Source organism: Protopterus annectens, chromosome 1.part0 (genome assembly GCF_019279795.1).
Source record: "Protopterus annectens isolate FY-2018-M chromosome 1.part0, PAN1.0, whole genome shotgun sequence".
NCBI lineage: Eukaryota > Metazoa > Chordata > Ceratodontiformes > Protopteridae > Protopterus > Protopterus annectens.
In genome coordinates, this window is record NC_056725.1 from 1,813,928,912 (window position 1) to 1,813,950,069 (window position 21,158).

The 21,158-nt window shown below is 42.1% G+C and overlaps 1 protein-coding gene across 3 annotated transcripts in view; it reads right to left on the minus strand.

Moving 5' to 3' along the window:
* Window positions 1-21,158, minus strand: part of GHR (growth hormone receptor) — a 1,761,548-nt gene that overhangs the window by 228,591 nt on the left and 1,511,799 nt on the right. The gene's annotated exons all lie outside the window — the stretch shown is intronic.

Here is a 21,158-nt window from a genome sequence, read left to right on the forward strand (position 1 = left end):
AAAATTACTTAATCCATTAGGATACAGCGTTAAACTTTATAACATAGTCTCTTCATTAAGCAACAAATCTCTAATACTGTGTCTATCCCTATCACCTAAACATACTTGCTATAAACCTATAACCAGCAATAATGTACTATTACCCTTATGCATACAAAGGAAATGCATGACAACAGAACTAGTTTCTTTCTTACATTTAATATCCCTAACACAGTGATATAATCTAGCTTTACATTTTCTACTAGTTTGCCCTATGCAAAATAAAAGTATTGTTGTGTAAAATCTTACCATAACTTTGATGTCCTTCTCTTCTATATGCTGCTGTGTCCATAACACAAGGGGAGTCTGTCTCTGATCCACTTGCATACATCCAGCCATTTTACAAACGATACATGCTACTGCATGGGTGCGTGCGACATCCTGTGGCTCTCTCTCCAGATGTTGGCCATAAACCGACATCGGGTACAAAATGGATGACAGCATGCACCTACCTCAGAATTGTATTCTGCTGGAATCAGCGACTACGGGGCTAGCACTCAGGAATCAGGCAAGTGTCAGGGGGAAGGCAGGGTGGGAAGCTATACAGCAGCATACAGAAGAGAAGGACATCTAAAGTTATGGTAAGATTTTACACAACAATACTATGTCCTTCTATTCATATGCTGCTGTATCCATAACACAAAGGAGAGTGCAAAAGCTCCTATTATTAAGATTTGTGGGGAGGAACAGAAGCATTTCACATGAAGCCATGAAGAATGGCTCTGGCAAAACCTGCCCTGGCTCAAGAAATGATGTCCAACTTGTAGTGTTTGGTGAAGGTATGGACAGAGGACCATGTAGCTGCTTCTAAAATGACAGCTGTGTCCAAACCCTTGAAAAAATGCCCTGGAGGAGGACACTGCCCTAGTGTAGTGTGCCTTTACTGGGAAGGGAAGCCTTCTGCCATGGGCCGTACAGCAAAAGGAGATTCTTTTGGAAATCCAAGTGAATATGGTTTGCTTGGAAACATGGTGTCCCAGGGCTCTTGGGTGGTAGGAGACAAAAAGCCTGTCCAATTTATGGATGGATTTGGTCTTAGCCAAACAGTATCTGAGTTGTCTGTATACATCTAAGGAATGTAGGATCCTTTCAGACAGGTTTTGGGGTAAAGGGAAAAAGATTGGAAGGTTGATGGCTTAATTCAAGGACAGTTAATTGACCACTTTGAGCATGAAGGTTGGGTTAGTACAAAAATGCACCCTGTCTTTATGGAAAACAGTAAAGGGATGAGAGGCCATAACAGCTTGTAGTTCAGAAACTCTTCTGGCTGAGGTAATGGCCACCAAGAGAATAGTTTTCCATGTACCATATTGGAGAGAGCAGTCTTTGGCTGGTTCAAAGGGTGGCAGTTTCACCTAATCCAGAATGAAACTTAGATCCCAAGGAGGTGGAATTGGCTTCCTAGGAGGTCTAAGGAACCCCATTCTGCCTCCTTGGGATCTAAGGAGGCGGAATGGGCTTCCTTGGGGGTCTAAGGTGCAGATCCCCTTTCAAAAATAGTTGAACTACTAACCTAGGAGCCAGAAGTAGGGTGAGTGGCAGGCAGGATGAGATGGCAGATAAGTGGGTCTTGATTGAAGAATAAGACAGTCCAGACTTCATCAATTCACACAGGTAAGACAAGACCATTGGAGGTTCTACTGTCAGTGGTTGTAAATTGTGATTTTGACACCAGACCGAAAATCTCTTCCACTTAGAAAGATATGATTTCTGGTAGTTGATTTTCTGGCCTCCTGCAGAACCTGAAGCACATCCTTTGTGTATAGGTGTATGAAGGAAATCAATGCCAGATCACCCGCAGAGTAAGATTCAGGGTGGACAGTTGGGGGTGTAAGAGGGTTCCCTTCTCCTGTGTGAGCAGGTCCACCTGGTGGGGTAACTTGTGGTGATTGCCCTTGTCTAGATGGAGTAATAGGGGGAACCAATGCTGCCTTGGCCAATAGGGAGTCACCAACAAGATTTGTGGTTGTTCTTTCTGAAATTTCACCAGAATTGTTTGTATGAGAGGGAAGGGGGAGAATGCATAAGTGTACATTCCCTTCCAAGGGAATTAGAAAGCATCCACTCTCCATGCTTTGGGATGTGGTACCCTGAAGTAGAAGGTTGGAAGCTGTCTGTTCATGGGCGAGGCAAACAGATCCATATCCGGAATACCCCATCGCTGGACCAAGTCCAGGAGCACATCTCTGTTTAACATCCATTCATGACATTGAGTCATGGACCTGCTTAGAGTATCTGCCATCACACTGTCTGCTGAAGGTATGTAGACGGCTTGGATGTTGACTTGTCTCTGTAGGGCAATTTCCCATGCTTGCAGGGCCAGCCTGCACAGGTGGTAGGACCTTGCCCCCCCCCCCCGGTTTGCTGATGTACCACAGCACAGTGGCATTGTCTGTGTACTTCCTCAGCGTGCCAGGTAAGAGATGATCCTTGAAAATTTGTAGGGCTAATATCAAGGCTCTCACTTCCTTGATGTTGATGTGCTCTTTCTGTTGAGTGAGCGTTCATGAATTTCTCCCTCTCTATTCCCCTATGGCTGCTCCACAGCCTGTGTCTGAAGCATCTGTGAAGAGATCCTGCTTGGGAGGCAGGGGTTGTAGGGGCAGACCTGGGCTAGCCTTTACCTGGGCTATCCATCAATTCAATTCACTGAAAAGATATGAAAGCATGGGAACCATGAACTCCAGGAGGTGCAGGTGTTGCTTCTAGACTGTTCTCAAGTACCACCAGAACTTTCTCATGTGAAGCTTTGCCAGGGGTACCATGGAGATTGCGGAGTCATGAATCCCAGGAGCCTGAGAAACTCCCGGGCCGACAGGGCTTTGAGAGGGAGTAATTCCTTGAAATACAAAGTGAGACAAACATTTTTCTGGGGGAAGACAGGCCATCATTTTTTTCTGTTAGCATCCTGCACCCCAGGAACACATGATCCTGTGAGGGTATCAGGGATGCCTTTATGAGATTTTTCATGAACCCCAGACTTCTCAAGAGGGAAATAGTGAAGTTTAGGTGTTGTAGAACCACAGGAATTGATGAGGCCTGCATCAGGATATTGTTTAGATAGGGGAAGAGTTGGATTCCCCTTGTTCTGGCAAAGGCCATGAGTGGTGCTAAGCAGTTTGTGAACACTCTTGGGGCCGTAAAGAGACCAAATGGTAAAGCACAGAACTGAAAGTGTGCAGAACCCACTGAGAAGAGGAGGAATTTCCTGAAGAGGGGATGGACTGGCATGTGTAGGTAGACGTCCTTTATATCTAAAGATACCAAGAAGGCCTGAGGGAGAATCAGGGGAAGGAAGGTAGGAAGAGTGAGCTTCTGAAAGGAGGGTACCTGGAGGAAGGTCTTGAGATGGGACAAATCCAGGCGTGGTCTCCAGGGACCTTTCATCCTGGGAACCAGGAACATCCTGGAGTAAAATCCCTTTCCTCTTGCATGAGAAGGGACTTCTTGTATTGTTCTTTGTGTGAGGAATTCCTGAAGAAGGAAGGCAGGTGGTCTTGCGGGGGTTGTGGAATGCCTTTGGGACTAGGTTTGGTTTCCCATGTCATGAAGTATTCCTGTTATATTATAGAGTGGACCCCAAGTGTCCTGGTTAACCTGATTCCAACCAGGGAAGGAGAGAGAAGAGAGAGACGCATGGAAAGTGGGGGTGTCTGGATTTAATGCCTAGTAGTCACAGGCTTAGCCTGAAAGGGCTGCTTGGGAGCAGGAGTAGAGGGAGCAGGCCTGGAGGAGAACTGTTTCCTGGAATCTTTTTTTGCCTTTGGTTGGCATCTGTCTGGCAGGCCTTCTCAGAAAAGAGATTTTGGCAGGGTAGTTCCTTTGAAAGCGTGGAACCCGGGAGAAAGAAATGTGTCTCAGATCCTGTAGCTCCTTACCCTTCTCTTGAAAGGCCTTGAAAAGTTCAGCAGCTGCTGAACCAAATAAAGCTTTGTTGTCCAAAAGAGACCCTAGGAGTTTAGACTTAATGTCATCAGGGAGAGGTTGTAACTTAAGCCAGGAATATCTCCTGATGATAGTCCTTGAGGCGGCAGCCCTAGATGAGGCCTCTACTGCATCATAACTACACTTGATAGAATGCTTACTTACTTGAGTGCAGGAATTTAGGAGTGAAGAGATTTTAGCCTTGGCCAGGGAGGTCTCCCAATTGCCTAGCCACATCCGAAAGCACAGCCAGGGAGTATTTGGCTATGTGAGTCTGGTAGTTGGTGGCTTTCACTGCTAAGGTAGCAGAAGTGTATACTTTTTGCCTAGGTGCTCCATTAATCTGTTCTCCTTGTCAGAAGGGAGGTGGAAGGGAATAACTCAGAGGTTTTGTTTGCAGCCACAGAATACCTCTCAACCTGGAAACATCAAAAATCTAGACAAAGGCCCATGAAAAACAGGTACAAATCTGTATGCTGATTAACATGAAATTTCCATACATTATGTAGCTCCACCCACTCCAATGGAATTGTGGGATATCAACTTTCAAACGCAAACTGAAGAACAGACAACCAAAATATGGCTCCAGAGACCCAGACCCTGTAGTAAATGTAACCATTTTCTTTTAAATGTGTAGCAATGATGTTTACTGGGAAGGGAGAAGATGATGAACCTTAGGATTTTGTTTTTGATGACTTGCAGTATGTGGGTTTTATGGTAGAAGTAGGGCATTTAATGGTAGGCAATATTCTAATCTTAGCAAAAGAATATTATAGTTTGCTAGGACCTCCAAAAGTCATTCTTCATGGCCCACTGATCAGTGACATACCTACAGTTTGTGTCACGGCTGCCACCCAGAGCTGTCTTTGAGTTTGCTGCCCTTCCCCCTCACAAAATCATGATTCAATGGGGCCTCCCCATATACAGCCCTCCCCCTTCCAGCCATTCCAATGTCTCATTACTTAGCTATTTCACCCCATTTACCATAAACACTGTAATGTGCATACTGCTTTACTTCTATGATGATTTAGATTTCATTTATAAGTTTTATTTTACATTTTACAGCACAAACACTAATAGATATCTGCTAAACAAAGCAATGTTTCACAATGAAAATAGACTTAGCATTAAAACTTTTCTGCCTTTGAAACTCACATTCATTGAAACAGCATTGAAACCCACATTCAAAGAAAATACATCTGGCCAGTGGTAGATAAAGATTACCTTTGGGCTGTTTTCAAATCATAGGCCCCTTGCACTGAAACATGCATGTGTTCTTTGATGCACCTTCCTGATTGTATTAAATTATATTCCTTGCATACTACAGTTAAGTTGTTAGAGGGAGTTTTACATTTATTGTTTTGAACATTTTTCCAGTAAACAATGAAACAAAATGCACACACCAATAATGACAAAACTGTCCAATTCAGAACATTTACATCATAAAAGTCTACTCAAACTTCTACAATCCACCAGTATCAATAAATATGCACAATCTCTGCAGAAGTAAAACTCATTTAAATAATTCCACATTAAAGGGATTTGTAACTAATGAAGAGGTTGTTGCTAGGAAACAACTTTATATTTCATTACTTCAGCTACAAATAATGTGCCTGTTGCCCTTGAAGAATAAATTGCCTATGTTACATTAAAAAAAAATGATAAGCTAGTAATATTGCAATAGGGAATTGATGGCAAACTGATAACAGGTTGCTAGTTATACCGCTGCCAAACAGGACATTCTCAGGACTGCAGCATCCACCCACTTTAAAAGTACAACACAGTTCATATCAGCAATACATCTAAATACTGTGGGAGTAGATGCCACAGCCTTCTGCATCAAAAGCAAATATTCAACCTGTTATGCTATTAACGATGCAAGCAGACTCAGCATAAGCAGCACTAAACTTCTCTTCCCCTGAAGCTCTCAGCTCCTTGTAAAATGACAACTGTACCTCTCAACTTTGCAGCACAAGAAATCTGGAAAAAAACAAAATTTATTGGGAGGACAAAAGTCCAAAAACCAGGGACACATTTTAAACATTGCTTGTATAATCTTGGAAAGTTGCTAGAATAAAATTTTGTGTTACCACCATGCATTTCACTGCCAAGTCTTGAACCCAGGGCCCTGTGCACTACAGTCAGAGCAACATACCACTACGTCAGATCAGCTGTTTCCTGAAAGACAGGAAGACTGAAACTTAAATGGCTATCATTTAGTGAATTCAGTTCTCACCACAGCTCTCAACCTCTTAGTACAAAACACCTGGACAAAGTCAATGCAGCCCCCAAACATATTCAGTGAATTCAGTTCTCACCATAGCTTTCAACCTCTTAGCACAAAAAACCTGGACAAAGCCAGTAATGGGGGAATACAGCCCCAAAAATAGGAACACATTTCAAACATTGATCTTATAAACTTAGAAAATTGCTAGAATAAAAGGTTGTGTTACTATGTACTTTCTGAAGAATATGAAGTCTAAAATTCAAATGCCTGTCGTTATTTAGTGAATTCAATCCTTCACCAATTTGCCACAAAAATCCAGAAAACCACAGATTGTATGAGGAACAGAACAAAACAAAAATATGAGGCAAAAAATCTGGACAGTTTTCACAAGTGGTGGTGGGTAGGAAATTCAGGCTCTTGCTACCTGTACCCAAGGTAGAGGATTTGAGTCTGAGTAACTCTAGCCACCAGGTACATTTACCTGGGACACTTTATTAACACACACACACACACACACACACACACACACACACACACACACACACACACACACACACACACACACACACACACACACACACACACCTTGCTGTATAATTTGAAAGTAATGAACCCTTGTAGCGTACTTTGGAAATAAAGTAAAGTAATGAACTTGAAAATATAATAAAATAACGAGCCCTTGCAGCTTTTCTGTGAATGTTCCTGGAGCCATTCCCTTGCAGCTTGTACTAAATGAACCCATAAATAGCCTTGCAGAAGAAAAGAACTGCTTGCTTGTCCTTACCTGGAGCAGCCAGAAATGCTTGCACATTATGTTTAGAGCCCTCAATTCCAACAGGCTGGCAGGTTGTTCATAGAGCTGACGTCATTGCGCACGTGTTGACGTCAGCTCAAAAAGTGAAAAAAAAAATTAAAAAAATAAAAGCCAGGAAATTCAGAAATTAAGAGGAGCCACTCAGGAATCGTAGCACCCCATCATTTGCACCTCAAAACTGGTAAAAGCCAAGAAATTTAGATACTGAGGGTTTATCTATACTTGGCTGCAGGTTGTGCAGATCCTGAATAAATCTTTGTGACAAAGAGACCCACGCCCAAGAAACAGTATGAGAGGGAGGAGAGATGGGTAAAGACCAGTGTTTTGCCTGCAGCCCACAAAGTTGTGTGTTGGCCCACTGTGTTTGGACGTCTGCATTCTTTCAAGTGGAACTACCATTCTGCAAGGCCAGGGGTTGAGGGCGGGAGTCCCAAGCCTCCACACACCGATCCTGGTGATCATCCCCAACTAAAATATTATGAACACTGTCTGCCCTTCTGAAACTACAAAGCATGCTTTGGCAACAGGCATCCAAGGTGAGACATCTGACTAAAATGTCAGACAAGGGCTCTTAGCTGAGTGCGCATGCCCTCACCTGCAGGTATAGCTGACTCCAAAGGGGCTTTTCCAGCGTCCTCAGACCCCTGAAAAGTGAGAGTGGGGAACTGCCCTTGAGAAAAGCAGGGACATCATCTGAACCTTTAACTGCCTTCTCCTTAGATCTCCTTCATAATCACTTCTCAGGAGGAATTACCCAAGACTGATGGAAAACTGGAAGACATCTTGGTGGTATGGTACAGTCAAGGCCTCAGGTCTCTTACAATCTTATTAGCTTTGCAGGGGAAAATTCCCTTCGCCTAAGACTTGTTGGTCTAAACCATGAAAGATTCCACCAACTCTCGGTATCATGTTGTAGGACTAAACTAAAAACATTGTCTTTTTGTAAGATCCACAAACCACAACCATTTGTCTTTTTCACAGGGACAGACATGCACTAAAATACCTTAATGGGTATCAAACATCTACAAAGTTACATTGAATTACCTGTCACTAACACATGGTAATAAACAATAAGACAAAAGTTTCCCTAACAGGGTGCATTTCCTGGCTGAGCTTCAAGGCAAGCCAAACAATGCTGGACTACGAGCACAGCAAAATTATACATACAATGTAAACTACAGCAAGAAAGATCTAAAATAGAGAAAAAAAGATTTACTATCATTATTTCGAATGATACTTGGTCGACCGCACTATGTTAGACAATGGAAAGTCGAACACAGCAATGTCGAACTTTAAAACCAAGCCTAGGAATGGGTTTTAACATGGGTTGAGATAAGGGCGAGGTTTGTAGTTCGGCAATAGCAGTGAACCCCTATCTTGACCTGTGTTAAAACCCGTTCCTAGGCTTGCTTTTAAAGTTCGACATTGCCATGTTCGACTTTCCATTGTCAAACATAGTGCGGTCGATCGAGTGTCATTCGAAATAATGATAGTAAACCAAAACAAAAGTTATTTACTCACCATAAAGTTTCATCTGTGTTGTCGATTTTCATTTATCCTTGATGTAAGGGACTCAGTTTCGACTCTCGGAGCTGGCTTGGCTCTTATAACAGATCGCAAGAACGAAAAAGCTAAGTCCCTACCCAGAATGCCCCTCATCACATTACCTCAGATCAAGTTTGGAGCTATAAAGGACGACAGGAAAGACAGCCCTATTGCAACTGTAGAGGCTATGTCCAAGGTCATATATGAAATAACAGATAACCAGGACTAGAGTTCGTTCCTCCAAGAAGCCTGAAGGAGTGCGAAGATGGGTGGGGTGTCAAGGATAAATGAAGATCAACAACACAGATGGAATGTTATGGTGAGTACATAACTTCTTTATCTGATGTTGTCAATCTTCATTTATCCCTGACATATGGGACAGAGTCCCCAGCTACCTTATATCTTTGGAGGCCTTATGGAAGAATATTCCTGAGCACCACAGAACCAAAGGATGCTCTTCCCATGGAGACCAGATCCAATTTATAATGAGTGATAAAGGTATGTGAAGTAGCCCAAGTTGCTGCTGCACATATTTCATCCATGGAAGTCTTTGAGTGAAAAAGAGCAAAAGTGGCTATCACCCTAGTAGAATGTGCCCTCACTGGTGCAAGTAATTGGATGTTTTTATTACTGTACATGAAAGTTATGAATTCCCTTGGCCACTTAAAGTAACCTTTGAAACTGGTTTCCCCATGGATGGACTCGAAAAGGAGATGAATAAATGGTATGACATTCTCAAGTCCTTTGTTCTGCTGAGATAAAAGCGCAATTGCCTGTGAACGTCTAGTGTAAAAAATATTCTCCCCAATTAAGGGAAGAAGCCTGGTAAATCGATTGATTAATGCTAGCTTCAGATACCACCTTAGGAAGAAAGGATTAGTTGGTTCTTAGTGAAGCCCTGTCTTTATGAAAAATCAAATATGGTGGTTTTGAAGATAACATTCAATCTCTGAAATTCTTCTGACAGATGTAATGGCTTCCAGATCATTATAGCCTTGGGCTGAGGAGGAACGAAAGGTTGGGCTAAGAGAATTTCCTCTGAAAGGAACTTCAGATCACAATTAGCCACCAGCTGGAAAGGAGAATGGATCAATGACTGTAGAACCAAATTAAGATCCCGAGGAACAAGAGGATCCTTATAAGGTGGTTTTAACCTCAAGGTTCCGTTCATAAACACTTTGCACAATCTATGAGGGATTAACAAGTGCTCTTTGAAACCGTCATGGAAGTTGAAAATAGCAGCTAGCTGGAAACTCCCTGCTCGAAAAGTATAGTTATTACTGTGGTAAAGTCTCCTGGTGGAAGGCTTATGGGAAGCTAACAAAATTTTTCGGATTGGGGAGGACAGGTCATCTTGCCTGATCAACGGAATTGGAGGAAGCAAGCTGTAAGCTTGAGGTTTTGGAGACTGGGGTGAACTAGTGCTTGTAGATGGGATAGGAGGTCTGGATCCAGGTCCGGAGTCCATGGACGGTGAATGAGGTGAGGCCAAAGAAAGGGGAACCAGACTTGATGAGGCCAGAGGTGAGCAATGAGAATCAACTTGCTCTTCAGCCTGATGGCTTTTTTCAAGAAAGGGAGTATTAGTGGAAGGAGGGGAAAGCATAAAGCAGTCCCGAGGACCAGTCATGAAGGAGATAGTCTCTCGGGGATTAGAGTAAAGTAGTTATTCCAAGGCTGGCCCCAGTGACTGGAAATCTTCTTCACCACTCTGGGATTGAGAGACCACTTGTGAGGCAGGAGGATGCATCTGCTCAGCTTGTCCACTATCACGTTCGAGGTCCCCAGGATGTGTGTTACTATCAGAAAGCAGTTGGAAGAGATCTCCTATTGCCATAATCTGAGAACTTCTCGACACAGGGAATAAGACTTGGTTCTGCCCTGTTTGTTGATGTACCAGAGTACTGACATATTGTCTAACTGAATCTCAATCGGTCCCAGAGGGAGGGTTGCTTGAAAGGCTTGCAATGCTAAAAGCACTGCCCTCAACTCCAGAACACTGACATGCAAATTGCCCTCTATCGGGGACCAAGTGCCTTGGACGGTTCTGCCCAGATAATTCCCCCCACAACCCCACCTGGGAGGCAACCGTGATCATTAAAGCCTTGAGCTGAGGAGGAACAAAAGGTTGGGCTAAGAGAATTTCCTCTGATTCCATCCACCAGGATAAGTCTTTCTTGCAATTACTGGTAACCGAATGAGATGAGTCAGGGAATGACTGAGAATGGAGAACTGAAAGGCTAAAAGCCACTCCAGAATTTGCACGTGAAATCTTGCTGGTGGGACCAGCATGATGGCTGCTGCTATGGATCCTAGAGCTTGTAGAAGTAATAAAGCAGGTACCATGTCGCTGGAGAGAACAGCTTCCACTTGGGACCTTATCATTTGCAATCTGTGAGGAGGAACATAAGCTATGCAAGAGGTGGTATTCAGGCGAGCCCCTATAAACTCCAATTCTTTAGTCTGACTTAGTTAGGATTTTGTGTGATTCACTGTAATACCTAGATGAGCACAAGTGTGTAGAATAAAATCTCTCAACTGCTCTAGTAGATGCCTGGTGGGAGGGGTGATGAGCTAGTCATCTAAATATGGAAAAACTCAGAATCTGTGCAGTCTCAAGTGAGCTGCTACTGCGGCTATACACATGGTGAACACCCTGGCGGCTATGGTGAGACTGAAGGCAAGAGCTCTGAACTGATAATGACTGGCTCCTATCTGGAAGCTGAGGAACCTTCTGGAGCGCTTGTCCATTTTTATGTGGTGATACGTGTCCTGGAAGTCTACAGAGCATATCCAATTGTCTTTCCCTAGGAAGGGTAGAATAGGTTGAACCGTGATCATCCAGCATTTTGTCCGCTGAACAAACTTGTTCAATAGGCTGAGATCCCAAACTAGTCTCCAGTCCACTGTCTTTTTTGGCACCAAAAAGAACTTTGGATTCTATTTGGTCTGCTGGGACTTCTTGGGTGATTCTTTTTTCTAGCAGCTTTTGAATTTCCAGAGTTGACTGATCTCTTTAACTGGGTGGAACGTTGGGGATTCTTCTGCCTGTTCTTGGGGAGAGAATGAAGGAAATGCACTATTCTCTGGTGATGATCCTTCTCACCCAAGTATCAGTGGTTATTTGTTACCAGGCTAGTGGGTGCAAGGACAATCTTTCCCCAATTGCCTCCAAAGGCAAGCAATTGGGCCTCCCTTCAGGAGTGCTGGTAGAGTTTCTCTGACAAAGACTCTCTGGAACCTTCATTTTGCAGGCCACTTCTGATGCGAAGTTGTCGTCTTCCATTGGAGCTCCCTCCTCTGCCCCAAGGGGAGCCACTGCTACATGTGTCCTGAAAAGGCCCTTGGGATTTCTTGAACCAAATTTTTTCCACTCCTCTGGTTCCTGGAGAAGGACTGCTGGGGAACAATAAACTGTACACCCACTGCAGACACGGTCTTTCCATCTTTTTCACACCTGGCCAAAGTCTCTCTGACTTTGGGGCCAAACAAGGTCAATCCATCAAAGGGAGCATTGATGAATGAAGACTTCAGTGGCTCCACAAACTCACACAAGCACATCCAGGTGTGCTTCCTTATGGCAATATCGGAACCTGCTGCCCTAGCTGTCCCTTTGGCTGTGTGCACAATGGAAGTCTCATGGATGAGTTGGAAATAGACTCCATGATGGGCAGCTGGGAGGCCACTTTACCTTGTACCTCCTCAGACACGGCTGCAGCAAGAGTATCAAAAAATTCCTTGAACAGATCCCTCTGGAGTCTATTAAAGTGTGCCATGAAGTTCAAAGACCGTAAGGCGAAGGTCGATGAAGTGTACACCCACTTTCCAAACCTGTCCATCTACCTGGACTCTCTGTTAAGAGGATGAAAAGTGGAACTCTATTCTGCAAGTTCCTTCTTTGTGGCTGCTGCAACCACCGTGGCATCTACTGCTAACCTCTTGGCCCAAAACTGTTGGTCCTCTGGTGTGGTGAGAATTCTGTCCGGTCTCCTGGGGATCGGCTCTACAGAATCAGGGGCCTTCTATGCCCACTGTGCAATCAACTTAAAGAGGTAGATGGGTGAGAACCAAAAGCTTGCAGATACACCAACTCCTCTGAGGAAGGGTCACTGGGCTTCCAGCCACCCCTCTGCTTGGGTCACTGGGCGTCCACGAAAAATAAAACATACACTACACGAGTAGAAATAACCAAGAAAAAAACATAAACCAGAGCCACGGTTCACTATTCACTCCTTTAATGATGCTTCCTAGTACCCCGGCTCTACTGCCTTCCAGGGAACAATGAACAACATGGATAGTATCGTTAATATATCATTATACAACTAATTAATCAAGCAATTAACCTATCAATCAATAAAACAATACGTTGTGGTAACATAGCAACAATGCAACTTGAAAATTCAACACTACTACTTTACAAAACTGCTTGTATTATTTTCTATATTCTCTAACACCATAATCAGATATATCAACATTGTGATAAAATTACATCAATAAATACAAAATGTACAAAACAATGTATAACAAGAAATATAAGACAGCTGCAACATTATATAAAGGGGAATAAGAAGAATTAGCAGCTCTATTAATAAAGAAATAAGAAAAAAACAGGGAGAAAAAAACCCCAGAAAAAAATGTATAAAATAAATGACTACCTATACATGTAAATCAAGTTCTAAATTCAGACCATTCGGCCAAAGGGTTTTGTAATTAATAATATACTTGGTCTCCATTCTTAGTAATGTTCGTGTAGGGCTTGGCCAATACATAAAAAACAAACCTCTAGTTGACCTCATACGAATGGAATGAAAATGATGAGCCACAGGATTTTCAACCATTTCATGTCTGATGTCTCCCAAATGCTCCATGATTCTTTTCTTAAGCATCCTTTTTGTTTGTCCTATATACCACATCGTGGGTTTATATCCACATCCTGTGAAATAAGTAACCCCACCGCTGTTACAGTTATAGAAACCCAAGGCTGTGTGTCTTCTCCCATTGATTAAACTCCCGGACAGATTCCTCACTTTCTCACGCACCTTGCATCTCCCACAGGAGAAAGTACCTGCCTGTCTATCAACCTTGTAGTTTGTTTTTAAATTTAACAACTCCTTCAGGTTAAGAAATCTGCTATGAAAAAAGACAACTTTCCCGGTAAAGAGGCTGCCCACTTCATCATCTTGCTTTATAATGGGACAAAATCTATACAGCAAATCCTTCAGGATTTTGGTGAATGGGGAAAACCTGTTCACAAAAAATATATTTTCCTCAGTCACTCCTCTCATGCCTCCTCCAATGAAAGCCCTGTACCACTTGTGTTCTAAATGGGGAATCTGCTGAAATGAACGTGGCTCTTGCCCTCTTTTCTGCTATGTTCAAAATTTTCATGGAATAACCCCTATTAGCCAATCTACATGTGATTTGATCAAATTCTCTATTAAATGTTTTGTCAAAAGTGTTATTGCCAATCTGTTTGTCCTCCCCGAAAGGCAAAGAATTAAATAAATGGGTAGGGTGCACTACTATCTGCATATAAGAAATTGTTGACTGCTGTCTCCTTGAAGTAATGTCTGAACGAAACCCTGTTGTCCTCTCTAACAAAAAAGTCCATATCCAAAAACTGCATGACTGTTCTGTGAGTTCTATACGTGAATTGTATTCCACAAGCATTCATGTTTAATTCTCTCATAAATTCCTCAAACTGACTTACTTCCCCTTTACAAATAAAAATTAAATCATCTATGTATTGCATGGAAAATAACACATGCTGAGAATAAAAATTATTATTGTAAATATATGTGTTCTCAAAAAATCCTATAAAAATGACTGCGTGAGATGAAGCAGAAGAAGCCCCCATGGCTGTGCCTGCTTTCTGCAAAAAATAAGAATTTTCAAAAACAAAAAAATTATAAGTGAGTGCAAACTCCAATAACTGTAACACATAACTAGTTCTGGGTCCCTCCCCTAACATTCTTACCACTGCCTCTAGACCACATCTATGGTGAATATTCATGTATAATGATTTTACATCTACACAGGCCCAAAAGAATTCTTTTACCATTCCATACCACCAACAATATCTGAAAACTCCTTACTATTTTTTATATGCGAGGGGAATTTTGGACATATAATCCTTCAACTGGGCATCCAAAAATATGCCCACATTTTGTAGATAAGCACCCACCCCAGACACAATCTGTCTGCCTGGTGGGTTAAACGCATTCTTGTGGACCTTAGGAATCTCATGTAACCTGGCCATTTTGGAGTGTTTAATATGCAATTTTTTCACATCCTGAGGGGAGAAAAAAACCCAGTCTCTCTCCTTTTTCCAACAAGGAATTGTTGAAAACATCGGAGGGACTGTGAGATAACTTCTGATACACATCCTTTTCTTGCAGTAAACTTTCAACCATCTGGTTGTAATCATTCCTTGATGTATTAAACAAGTTCCCCCCTTTGTCAGCTTGAATATATACATATTGATCATTTATACTATGTAAATGCTGCAAAGCTTCTCATTCACTCCTTTTCAAATTTTTCTATTTTTACAAAAGTTGGCATATTCATGCTGAATCTGTTTACATAGTACTTTCTCAAAAGTATTAATTGCTGATGATGTTCTGAGGGGATTAAAAGGGCTATTATACGGGACTTGGGGCACTTTCAATTTACCGTATCCAGTCATAAATGCTGTATTGCCTTCACCATCATCTCCATTTTCATTTTCCTGTTCACCATCACTTTCAAATATGTTCGCAAAATCATTTTCATAAATCGACATGTTTAAAATTGATTCTTCATCAAACGAAGCATGCAAATCTTCATCCTTCTTATTTTCACAAAAAAACACTTTTAAATGCAACTTTTGGCAGAAATGTTCTACTTCTAACATATCAGCTACATTAGGAAAAAATGTGGGAACAAACTTGATTCTCTTCATTAACAAGCTGTACATGTTGCTGTCAAGCTGTAAATCAGACAAATGACATTTAATTCAGTTGAACTATTTACATGCTCACCACGACTCAAAACTGTTTCATTATCAATACAATGTGTATTACCCTCCACATACCTGTGAATATCATCAAATCCATCAAGCCTATTTTGTGAAAAAACAACACCTTGCTTTAAATTAAAGTCTAAAACGTTACAGTCACTAGAAGTTTCATTTCCGCTTATTTTGCCATCTCCGACCCTGTTTTCTTGACATTTGCTGTGGACTGGAACATTGTGCACTGGATTGCTGTGCCTGCTGATCTCCCTCTTTACTCAAATCTTTGAATGACACACACTTTCTTCCACTGGAACTGGCCTCAGTGGATGAAAATGAAGAATCTCGCGACCTGTGAGATTTTCCGACTGGGTCCCTTAAGGAAGATCTATTATTGCGTGGTTTTCACTGCCATTGAAAAATTAAATTATTTTTATAGTTCCTGGCATCTCAATCAAGTTTATTCCTTTTTCGCTCAATAATCTCTGCTTCTGTTTTACTGACACGAGTATATATGTCCTTCATTTTACTAGAAAAAAATGTTTGTTGTAGATTCCACCTTAAGTTCCTTCTGCATATGCAGAATGGAGCTCTGTACCTTTTCATGTCAGCGACTGTTCTTTTTAACCAGGACTTTCAACCACCCTAAGGTGCATTGTAACAAAATGCCTTTCCATTCCTCCAATAAGTCACTGGCAATTTATCCACCCTGAGGCCCCTTGGAGTCAAATTCAGGCTAATATATTTCTCCAATAATAGAGTGTCATAAAACACAGACATTTCCTTCATCAGTAACCGTTCCAAATGTTCATACTTGGCTGACAATTGATCTCTCAAATGACAAGACCAGTAGTCAGATGCTACAAACTTTTCATCCCTTTCTCTCCAAACTTCAGAGAAAGTAAAGGGATTAGACTCAAGTTGTGAACCAGGCATGTATACAGTAGTCGAAGCTCCAGCAGCAAATATCTCCTAAAAAATAAAACATACACTACACGAGTAGAAATAACCAAGAAAAAACAAGAACCAGAGCCACGGTTCACTAACACTTCAGTCTCCACTCCTTTAATGATGCTTCCTAGTACTTCGGCTATATTGCCTTCATGGGAACAATAAACATCATGGACAGTACCCTTAATATATCATTATACAACTAATTAATCAAGCAATTAACCTATCAATCAATAAAACAATGAGTTGTGGTAACATAGCAACAGTGAAACTTGAAAACTCAACACTACTACCTTACAAAATTACTTGTATTCTTTAATATATTCTCTAACACCATAATCAGATATATCAAAATTGTGACAAAATTACATCAATACAAAATGAGCAAAAAAATGTATAACAAGAAATATAAGACAGCTACAACATTATATAACCTGAAGGAGTTGTTAAATTTAAAATCAAACTACAAGGTTGATAGACGGGCAGGTACTTTCTCCTGTGGGAGATGCAAGGTGCGTGAGAAAGTGAGGAATCTGTTGGGGAGTTTAATCAATGGGAGAAGACACACAGCCTTGGGTTTCTTTAACTGTAACAGCTGTGGGGTTATTTATATCATAGGATGTGGATATAAACCCACGATGTGGTATACAGGACAAACAAAAAGGATGCTTAAGAAAAGAATCATGGAGCATTTGGGAGACATCAGACATGAAATGGTTGAAAATCCTGTGGCTCATCATTTTCATTCCATTCGTATGAGGTCAACTAGAGGTTTGTTTTTTATGTATTGGCCAAGCCCTACACGAACATTACTAAGAATGGAGACCAAGTATATTATTAATTACAAAACCCCTTGGCCGAATGGTCTGAATTTAGAACTTGATTTACATGTATAGGTAGTATTCTCTTTTATACATTTCTTTCTGTTTTTTTCCCTGTTTTTTCTTATTATTTCTTTATTAATAGAGCTGCTTATTCTTCTTATTCCACCTTATATAATGTTGCAGCTGTCTTATATTTGTTATACATTTTTTTGAACATTTTGTATTTATTGATGCAATTTTATCACAATGTTGATATATCTGATTATGGTGTTAGAGAATATAGAAAATAATACAAGCAGTTTTGAAAGACAGTAGTGTTGAATTTTCAAGTTTCATTGTTGCTATGTTACCATGACTCATTGTTTATTAAAGATTAATTGCTTGATTAATTAGTTGTATAATAATATATTAAGGGTACTGTCCATGATGGTCATTGTTCCCTGGAAGGCAATACAGCCGAGGTACTAGGAAGCATCATTAAAGGAGTGGATAGTGAACCATAGCTCTGGTTTATGTTATTTTTCACTGGACTTTCAGCTACCCTCTCTGCTTTAATAACTCAAGAATGTCTTCCAAAGGAGAATTCTTCTGGGGGTGACCGGGGGTGCAGGGGGACCCTTCACCGAAGTCCATATCCTCCATGACAGAGTCTTCTAGGGAATCTAGGTGTTTCCTCTTACACATCCCCTTTCAGGGCACCTCCTCAGTGGGAAGCTCTGTGAAGGATTTGGAAGAGGTAAGCTCCTTTGCAGGAGTATCCTGCAACTTTGGTGCTCACTGTCCAGGCAGTGAGGTTGGAGGAAGCTGTGGCAGAAAGAGAATCCCAGGGAAAATCTCAGATAAGGAAGGAACTGGCTGAGAACCTGCAGAGGCCACGGCCCTCTCCATGAACTGGAAAGCAGCCCCCCCCCCCAAAGAAGGAAGGGAGCCCAGAACTGGGAAGGACAACCCCAGAACCTCGGTGTCATCCTACTCTGAAGAAACTGCCATCAAAGCTGCAGCCAGGGAAGAAACCACATGTGCCAAGGCTCCAAGAAGCAAGGAAGACTCCGAGAAAACTACAGCCAAACCATGGCCATTGGACCCGGCAGCAGAGCTACGATACCGTGAATCCTCCAGATCCGAAAAAACAGAAGAATTCAGGGCAAACTCTGGAGCTGAAGGCATAAAAGCTGTCGGCACTGTGGGGGATCAGAGTCTTGGTCTCTAAGGCCTTGGTGGAGGTTAGAGGAGGAATGTCTGGTGGAGTCCTTAGAGAGTAGTTCCCATGTCCAGAAGGGAATGAAACCTGGGAAGAACCTGTAAGACCCACTAGCCATGAGGAGATGACCTACCAACCTCATGACATCGACTTCTGTCAGATTCCGGGAGGAACAAACAAAAAGGGCTGGGGGAGATTCGGGTCTCTCTAAGAAGGCACTTGGGAGATACCCCACTGAGGGGGAGGTACCTAGTCCTGGGTACGACAGATAGTTCTGGTTCCGAGGCTGCCGAGGGTATTGTGGAAGGGGCCAGCACTGAAGGAGGGGGCTGGCACCAGTGCGGTCGGCTCCGTAATTGTCAGCAATGAAAACTGTGGTGCGGTGGTGGTCATCACAGTTGGCGCTTAAGTTGGCACAGTAGCTTTTTTAGTAGTTAGCTTTGGTTCCGATGAGTGGGATGGAACAAAACATTTAGGTCTCCTTGATGAGAGAACCGAAGGGGATGCTGGCACTGAGAGACTCTTCTTCCCATGATCAACTTTCAAGGAATAGAAAAAGTGGAAGATGGCGAGATAACATCAGATTTTGATTTCCTTGGCTGACTGGACAAAAGCCACAAGAAAAGACGTTTTAATTAGTCTTTTAAGGATAAGCTTACTCTTTCTTTATACAAGGGCCCAGTGACTAAAGGGCTTGACAAATAACACAATCCTCTTGCAAGGGCACTAGGCCCAAGGAATAGACACATGCCATATGCCCATCGGAATTGGGCATTTTCCTCCCACAATCACAACATTGCCTGAATCCTGTTGGGCCTTTACCTTTATCTGCCATCTTGACTAGACACGAAGTCTACTCGCAGAAACACACACAGTAAAGAAGGAAAGAAAGGGGGGCTACCAACAATGGTAGGCCAGAACTACCAGGAGGTAGAGAGGGAAAGGAAAAGAGCTACCAACAATGGTAGGAAAAGCACCACAAGGTACGACAGGTACGAAGGACAATCACTCACAGAAGAAACTCAGAAATAACCTAAGCTACTACCCTTTTTTGTTTCTCGGTTTGAAAAAAAAAAAAAAAAAAAACTACCAGCAATGGTAGGAAAGAACAATGAAGTGTAAAAAGAGAGGGATACTAGAGAAAAACAGAAGGGAAAAATATTAAGTGGGTAGGTCGGAAGAGTTAAGGAATATTTTCCAGGAAAAGTTTAACAAAGATTTAAGTAAAAAATTCTAAATTACACTTGGCTCAGGATAGAGTTTCAGCTGACACTTCCAATGTAGAAGAGTAGCAAATGAGATATGAGGTAATTTAGAGAGGGGCATTCTAGGTAGGGACTTAGCTCTACAGTTTTTGGTTCTCGTGATCTGTTATAAGGATCTGAGCCAGTTCTAAGGGTTGGAACAACGGAGTCCCTTACATCAAGGATAAATGAAAACTGACATGAGATAGGATGCTAGCTTTATAAAGAGACTGTCCCGACATTCCAAAGGGTCAGACATCTGTCAGGCTTTGAGGTGGAAGGACTCAGAGTTCTAAAAGCTAGACCAGACATGAAGCCTTATGTAGCTGAAGTCCCAGTGGTAAAGACCAATAGAGCAGATATCTATATAAAAAATACATTATCTATATATATATATATATATATATATATATCTATAGGTTCATAGGTTGGTACTGGGCTATCTGCCCGAAGGCATATAGTAGCCCAGCCACATTGGGTGGTATTCACCACCCCTTTAGTAGTTCCCTAGACCCATGTACTAGCAGCTAGTACACTTAGCCCCCATCTAGTAGTGCTGTTGGTGTGATCCCCGGTGTGAACTTTCTGTTACCCATCCACTCATCAAGGTTCCTCTTGAAGAGTGATAGTGAGGGGCTCTGTCTTATGTAGATCGGGACCCTGTTCCAAAGGGAAGTCTCTGCGAAGGGAATCTATCCTTCCAGCATGTTCTATTTATTGTTGTGTTGAGGTTTATATCCCGAGAGCGTGTAGCTCAAGTAGATTTGGTTTTGCTAAGATGGAGCATGTTCAACAATTCTGGGTTGGACATGGCTCTGTACGTTAGACAGAGATCGCCTCTGAGAAAGCGGTATGCAACAGAGAACAGTCTTACCTTTTTCAATTGTGCTGCCTAGGGCAACTGTTTGAGGCCAGTAATCCTCTTGGTTAGGTACCTCTGTGGTCTCTCCAGCTGCTGGAGATGTCTAGCCATGTACATTCCAATTGGTGCATTGTACTCAATAATGGGTCTGATGAGGGAAGAGTAGAGGGGCACCATTACATCCTTAGATCTTGATGCAAACCCTTTCGTGATCAGATGGATCACATAGAAGGATTTTCTAACCACTTTGGCAACATGGTTTTCAAAGGAAAGCTGACTATCTACTTGGGCCCCTAGATCCCTTATTTCTTCTTCAGATTTCAGGGGATTACCGCCTATGTTGTAGTTTGCGGGTACTCTGTTTTTTCCAAAGGGGATTACTACATATTTTTTTGCATTTAGCTTGAGACCATGGCTTTGACACCATGCATCAGTCTCATTTAGGCCCTTCTGGAGGATCTCCATGTCGGCCGGAGACTCTACTATAGCACCCAGTTTGCATTCGTCCGCAAACTTAGTCAGCCACAGCCCTTCCA